This window comes from Pteropus medius, unplaced genomic scaffold (genome assembly GCF_902729225.1).
Source record: "Pteropus medius unplaced genomic scaffold, Ma_sr-lr_union100, whole genome shotgun sequence".
NCBI classification, from domain to species: Eukaryota; Metazoa; Chordata; class Mammalia; order Chiroptera; family Pteropodidae; genus Pteropus; species Pteropus medius.
The window spans coordinates 1,319,436-1,326,258 of NW_024355526.1; the positions used below are offsets into that span (position 1 = coordinate 1,319,436).

Below are 6,823 nucleotides of genomic sequence, written 5' to 3' on the forward strand. Positions count from 1 at the left end.
GCTGGTTCACAGTTCCCGTTCCTCCCCACCAGATCCCCCAATCTGCCACCTCCAGGCCCTAATACATTCTGCATTCCTCAGTGCCCACGGTGCGCCCCGCCTCGCAGGCACCCCAGGAGATGGGCAGTCTGTTCCCACGGTACAGATGACCTGCGGTCTCAGAGAGGGTGAATAGCCCCCGGGGTCACACAGCTGGTGTCCCACAGAGCTGAATGTGACCAGGGCTCAGGGCTGCCTGCAGTGCGCTTGCACTAGCCCACCCCTTGCACACCTGCTCACTCTGGGGGCCCAAAGGCCTCCTTGCGTCTCCAGCCCTGTGAATCGTGGGGACTGCCTGGATTTCTTAGGGCCCGGAGGCACCCCCGCCCAAGGCAGCAGCATTGGTGGGTGTGTCCACCCACCCAGCTGGTCCAGGGAATTGTCTAAATGCTCTGGAAATGTGGACTCCCTCAGGGTGACAGTGGTAGAAGGTGGCCCAAGTGGGGACCCCTGACCTGTCTGATCCCCCTGTCCTGGCCACCGACCTGCTCCAGCGCTCCGGAGTGGGGGGGAGGCATCTGAGTCGGATCTCTTCGATTCGGCTGCAGAGATGCAGAGCCCTGGCCTCGTTGCTTCCCCGGCCTGGGGTGGGGGTCGCACCCCTGCTAGCCCGGACCCTCCCCAGTCGCCCTTTGCGTGATGGCTCCGCCACATCCGTCCCCATTCCCTCCTGCAGACACACGCACAAGGCGAGCTCAGTGCTGCCGCCTGGTGGCCGAGCTGGTCAGCTTGAGCTGCGGTGGTGGCGGGGGCGGGTCCCGCGTCTCTCTCGTCGCGTGTCTGGCCCGCGCGAGAGGGGCGCTAGGCTTCCGGAGGCAAACAGGTGCACAGACAAGTACGCCGACATCAACCAGTCCTAAAAGGGGGGCGGTCGGGGTGGGGGCGCCGATGAGGTGAAGCGGAACGTGCCAGGAGCTCGGGTCGCTGGCGCAGGTGTTGAGCTCACGGCGCGCGCATGAGCAGGTGCCGAGTGTACCCTGAGGGAGGCTGTGCGCAACCCAATATCGTTGAACTTCGCCCGCCCCCTCCGCCCCCCAAAGACCTCGGGACCACCGGGTCTGGTGTCCCTAGAGCCCTCGCAGGCCGGCAGGGGATTGGGCCCTAGCGCCTAGAATTTCGGGGACAGAGGGAAGCAGCTGGCCGGGCGAGCGAGCACGCAGCCCGGGGGCTCGGGCAAGAAGGGCCACATAGGGCTGTCCTCAGAGCGGCTGGCTCCTCCGGGGGCGGGGGTGGGTGGGGGGAGGGGGCTGGGAGGCAGCCAGATCTGGGAGCCTGGGGCTGTGTCAGCTCAGCTCTGTCCACCCGCACCCCACTTGCTGGGCGTCTGGGGGAAGGAGTCCCACCCTCTGAGGAGAATAGGTGACAAAGAAGCCTACATTGGAGGTCCGTGTCCAGCCCCGCCGTCCAGTCCCTTTTAACGGGTGTGTGTGACAGAGGCTCACACAGAGACTTGAACTTACTTTTGTGACATTTTTGTGTATGTGTCTTTTAGTTGTCTTATTTTTTCTGTAGTTTTTTTTTCTTGCTTTTATGGGGTGGTGGTTCCGCCCAATGCGGGCATTCCATTTTTCTCCTTAATAGGTCCGCAGTTATACTGTGAACACCTAACTTAACTGGCCTTACACCTTCATCTGGACAGCTCAAGGACTTCTGGTGGCCCGAGCCCCAATTCAGCCTTCTCCAAGCTAAGTGCCTGCTTACCAAGTACCTTAACTGTCAGTTTTGCGAAATGCTGCATACCACACGCTGTTATATTTAATTTTTGATTTTTAAGTTTCACTGTATAGATTTATTCATGACCTAGTTCCTTCTCTTTCAGAGGCTCTAATTCTCATTCTGTTATCATTCAGGTGTCCAGGGGCCCGGCTCTGTTATGTCTGCGTGGGTCATGGCAGCTGGCAGTACATTGTTTTTCTCAAACGGTCACTTCTTGGGCTCTTCTTAGGCTTTTTCCCTTAGAACTTGACTTTGTCGAATCCTCTGAAACACCTTTGAAGGTTCGTTGGGATTGCAGGGGCTCACGGACGGGTTTGAGGGACAGGTTCCTGGCCTGCCGCGCACTCACTAAGGCCTCTTTCATTAGAGCTTGGTAATCTGCATGCAGGTCTTGCTCATTTTTGTTAGATTTATCCCCGGAAACCATATCATTTTTGACTGGCGTTGTGAAAGGTTACTGTTGTTTAATGTAATATACTCCGGGAAAAGTGTATAACTCAAAGTCCACACTCGGATGATTTAACGCATTTAGTAAGTCTGCAGAGTTGGGCTTAGAGCCTTCTCTCCTGGAAAGCTGGTTCCTGCTCAGCTGCAGTGAATGTGTGAAAAGGTCACATACCAGGTGACGGGGGGGACACCAGACCTGGTTGGTGAACACTCGGCGGAGTAGACAGGTGTCGATACTGTATTGTACACCAGAAATTTGTGAAATCTTGTTAACCAACGTTACCTCAATTAAAACAATTTTTTTTAATAAAGATTAACAAGCTCTGGGGATTCTAGCTAATAAAAAACAAAGCAAAACAAACCCTATCTCTTGGCAAAGTGCTGGAACACCCCGTGGGGGCTGTGCCTTCCACAGCCTGTCAATCTGGCGAAGCAGGTGCTCGTGCCATAGATGAATCACCTGGGAGAAAACCGCTAAAATTCTTCATTTTCAAGTCCGGCCAGTGAAGCTCCCTGTACAACACCCCAAACCTCCTGGTTCCCACTATTCTCGCAAAGAGCCAGGACCCTGGAAAAGGAAAGTCACAGACGTAAGCCCTGCGGGTGCCCTCAGCCCCACAGCCACCCTCCTCAGTGTCCTCCCAGTGGCCGGTGACGCCTCCGAGGGCTGCAGGGCCCCTGCTCGCCCCTTGTCTTCATCAGCTCCGAGGTGAGTCTCTGTCCTGTTGGTGGCACCAGGGCCACAGTCAGTCACTCCCCTGCTGTAAAGCAGCCCATGCTTCAGAGCCCAAATTCGGGGGTCCCTGAGACTGTGCCCTTGTGTCCAGGCCCTCGGGAGGCACCCCCTTTCTTCCAGCTCTCCCGCCTACCCGTTTCGTGAGCCCAGACTCCCAGAGGGTCGATGGATGTCTGTCTCCCAAAGGGGGAAGTAACCTGCGGTCTGAGGGGAGCGTTGAACAGGAGGATCAAGTGACTTCCAGCATCTTCATCTGCTCCCCTCCGAACAGCACTGCAGCCCAGTCTGGGAGCACTGACCACTGGGAGCACTGACCACCGGGTCAGCCGCCACCTCTTCGTGGGCAAAACCTTCCACTGACGCTGGCAGCGTCCACAGGTCACCTCCTGTCAAGATTCACACCGACCCTTCGAAAGCTCCTCCTAGAGCAGATATCTCGCGGGAGGTCCTCGAGGCACCGTGCCCACGGCAGATGACTCCAAGACTCGGGGATGCACCCTGAATTAGTCCTGGTGACACCTGTTTCACCCGTGAGAAAGCCGAGCACCCAGGGTGGCCGTTCATCCGGGACCTCCGCGTGGCGACACCGTCATCCCTTGATACCATCCCCAACCCTCAGGCGCTGCTGGCATCCACTCTGTGGGAAGTAAGTTCTTCCCTGTAACCGATTCGTGCTGCACGGTCGGCAGAATTCCATGGGGGACGTGGGGGACGTGGGCGACGTGGCGCCCGTGCCGTCACAGGGAAGATGAGGGGCCAGGTTTTCCCATCCCCTTGTTTCTGCTCTGGTGTCACAGGAAGAACCGGACACCATGACCTGTGAGCTAGGGAGAGTCATGAACCCGCTGGCTGTGCAGTCGACGCTCCAACCCCTGTCCCTTTGGTGCACGAAGAGGGCGGGGCGCCTGGGGTTCCAGCCCCAGGCATGGGGACCACCCGCAAAGTGACTGGGTACACAGCTCGCTCCTCTCTTCTCTGGCAAAGGAGAGGCCCCGGGTCTCAAGCCAGCAGCCGTCCAGGCAGTGAGCCTGGCCCCGTCTCCCGGGTGAGGCTGGCTCAGCGCCCGGGAGAGGACGGGCCATGTCGGCAATGTAAGGGGTGGGCCTGTGCCACTCCCCAGGGCTCTCTGAGGTGTCCTCTTGATGCCAGGACTTTTATCAAGGAAATCAAATCTGTTAGTCGAAAAACTACCAATAAAAACTGTCCTATGTTTTGCGTGGTGTCAGCCAGATTTTTCTGGTGAAAACAACAGAAAAAGGACAAAAGTCCTACCCTCCCCCCAGAAGTTACTGAAACATGGCACAAGGTGGATGCATCTCAAAAGCGTCGCATGCCGGAGGCCAGAGCAGGCACGAAACCACTTACCACGCGGACCTATACGAGTCTAGAAGAGGCACAAGTGACCCATGGTGCTGGAATCAGATCAGTGGTGACCCGGGGCTAGGGGCCAGGGCGGTGGCTGGGAAGGTCCATGGGAGAACTTTTTGGGGGTGATGGAAATGTTCTTTATTTTAATTATGGTGTTTGTTTTGTGGGTGCAAACGTCTACCAATACTTACCACACTCTAAATGGCTGCATTTTATTCTTTGTGAATTGTACCACAGTAAATTGCTTTTTAGGAATATCAAAGATAAACCTAACGATCTTCTTTTAGCCTCGATTAAAATGAAAAGAAGCCACCCACACAGAGCCATCACAGAAGACTAGGGAAGGATGGTTTTATGGACCCCACAGCCTTGAGAATCCGAAGTGCTGGGTTACTGATTACTCTCCTGTGAGATAAGGGTGAGCGAGGCCGAGGCGAGAACCGCGCAGCCAGGAGCGCCGGGGCAAAAGGCTGTCCTCGCCCGCGTCTCTTTCTGCTCCGGCGGTTCCCAGGGAGCGCTTCCTGGGCCATTAGAGCAGAAACCGGTTAATTTCCCGGTGGCCACACAAGCCGTGCCCTAATCTATGACACGAAGTCTCCTGCGGAAGACAGGGCTGGAGTTCGGAGGGCGAAACCGAACCCTGCCCGTGAGACTCATCGCGACCCCAACGGCGTGCTGAGGGTGACTCCGGCCGCTCGTGTCTCTCTTGGGCGCCGCACAGGCGCCAGAGGCGAGGCCCAGGGGCGTTTCCGTCTTTCCTTCTGCTCCGTCCACTGTCAAGTCAATTCTCAGAAAGTCCTTCATATAAACGCCAAAGCTAGAGAGCTGCGTGTGTCCCCAGCGGGGCGGACGTGAAGCACAGACAGCGCTGCCTGGATGTTGGTGTCACCGGGGCTGCACGGACTGCTCCCCCCCCCACATCCATCCCGCAACCACAGCCCTTCTTCTATGACCCCGCGACTAGCCGGCACGGCCGCGACTGAAACACGTGCGGGATTAATAACAGAAGCCTCACGCAGTTTGGAGTGGGGGGCCACCTGTAGGGGGCGCGCCTCGCCCCACCACTCACGTCAATCACCCCAAACCGGAAGGGACTGCTCTCCGCCTCCAGCAGGCGGGAGGAGGAGCTCCGCCTCCTGGCAACCTCTCGGCCAATAAGAAGCCGCGACATTTCCAACCTCCCGTTTCCCGCAACCGGCTGTTTACAACAACCCCGCCCACCTCCCCTCTTTACTCTGTAAAAGGTTCCCCTCCTTTGTTCTCGTGGCCACTTAGAGTCACCATGTCCAGAATTATAATTCTCCATGGTTCCCAAATAAACTCATTTTTTTGGAAAAATATCTTGTTTTTTGTTTAAAGTCAACACCACATTTCCCAGCCTCCCTCACCTAAGTTCTAGCCAACAGGATGCAAGCAAATGTGGCAAGAGCCACTTCCAGGAAGTGTCCTGGAAGGAAAGGACCCAAGCCCTAGCTGGCCTCTTGTTCCTCGCTGTTGGCTGAAATGTAGACTTGATGGTTGGATCCTGATTGCCATTCGGAGCCATGTAAGCGAAAGGCCCACCTAGCGGGACAATATCTGAGGAACCTACACCCCAAGCCACACAGCAGCCCAGGCTCACCGACTGCAGCTTCTCTGATGAGAAATACATTCTGTCTTGTTTACATCGCCGCTGTTTGAATTTTGTCATGTCTCTTTAGGAAGCTGATGGTAGGTTTTGAACTCAGTTGCCTTGGGTATTCTTGTCCACAGGGTACCAACAGAGGGTTTATCCACTGGGGAAATGCATATTGTGGGTAAAGCTGGTCTTCAGGCTCCATCTCTGAGCGGACAAGTCTTCAAATCAAGTGAGTTCTTCCCCTGCACATACTCAGAACAGGTGCTTCCGTTGGAATCGGGTGGGGTGGGGTGGCAGCCGGAAGAGTGTGCAACGCCAGTGCAATTCCACGGGGCCATCAGAGCCTTGCCCATCCCTGGCCCCCTCTGCTGAGGCTCTAGGCTCTGTAGGGTGATCTGGTAGCACCCCACGACTGGCTCTGATGATCCTGAGGGATGGATGTGGTCTGTGTCCTGAGTGGGACATGTGGCGGCCATGTCCCCAGAGCTGTGATGGATCCTGTGTCCTGCTCACCGTTCACTCGCGGCCCCAGGATCCTGAAACGTCCTCTCTTCCCCATTCAAACAAAAAGGAGACCAGCACGTCACCGCCACCTGCTCGATGACGACTGTGATGTTACATGCCCAGGCCTCAGTGTGGATCTCCTTCTGGGGACTTCAGAAGCCAGGAGCTGCTAGGGGTCAACACCCCGCCTTTCCTCAGACATGCTGAAGGTGCTGCTGGCCGCACTGCAGGGGGCCTCTACAACAGCCCTTCCACAGGTGTCCCCATGTTCTGGTCCCATCCCACCCCTCCAAGCCCCACAGATTGGCAGGGTTGCCAGTTCGGCCACACTGCTCAGGGCCCGCTGGGCGTTTTCTCCGAGGTCATCCAAAGGGGACCTGGGCAGACCCGGGAAT

General features: G+C 56.7%; 1 long non-coding RNA gene across 4 annotated transcripts; it reads left to right on the forward strand.

Moving 5' to 3' along the window:
• The first annotated feature begins 1,264 nt into the window (after positions 1 to 1,264).
• LOC120599840 (uncharacterized) lies at positions 1,265 to 6,595 on the forward strand. Of its 4 annotated transcripts, none has more exons than XR_005652006.1 (3): positions 1,265 to 3,584; positions 3,736 to 6,153; positions 6,496 to 6,595. It is a non-coding gene; the product is annotated as an uncharacterized LOC120599840 (long non-coding RNA). The 4 variants fall into 4 exon arrangements; XR_005652009.1 differs by lacking the exon at positions 6,496 to 6,595 and having other exon boundaries at positions 3,736 to 4,347; positions 4,594 to 6,421; XR_005652007.1 differs by lacking the exon at positions 6,496 to 6,595 and having other exon boundaries at positions 1,265 to 2,911; positions 3,125 to 3,584; positions 3,736 to 4,563.
• Positions 6,596 to 6,823: the final 228 nt, after the last annotated feature.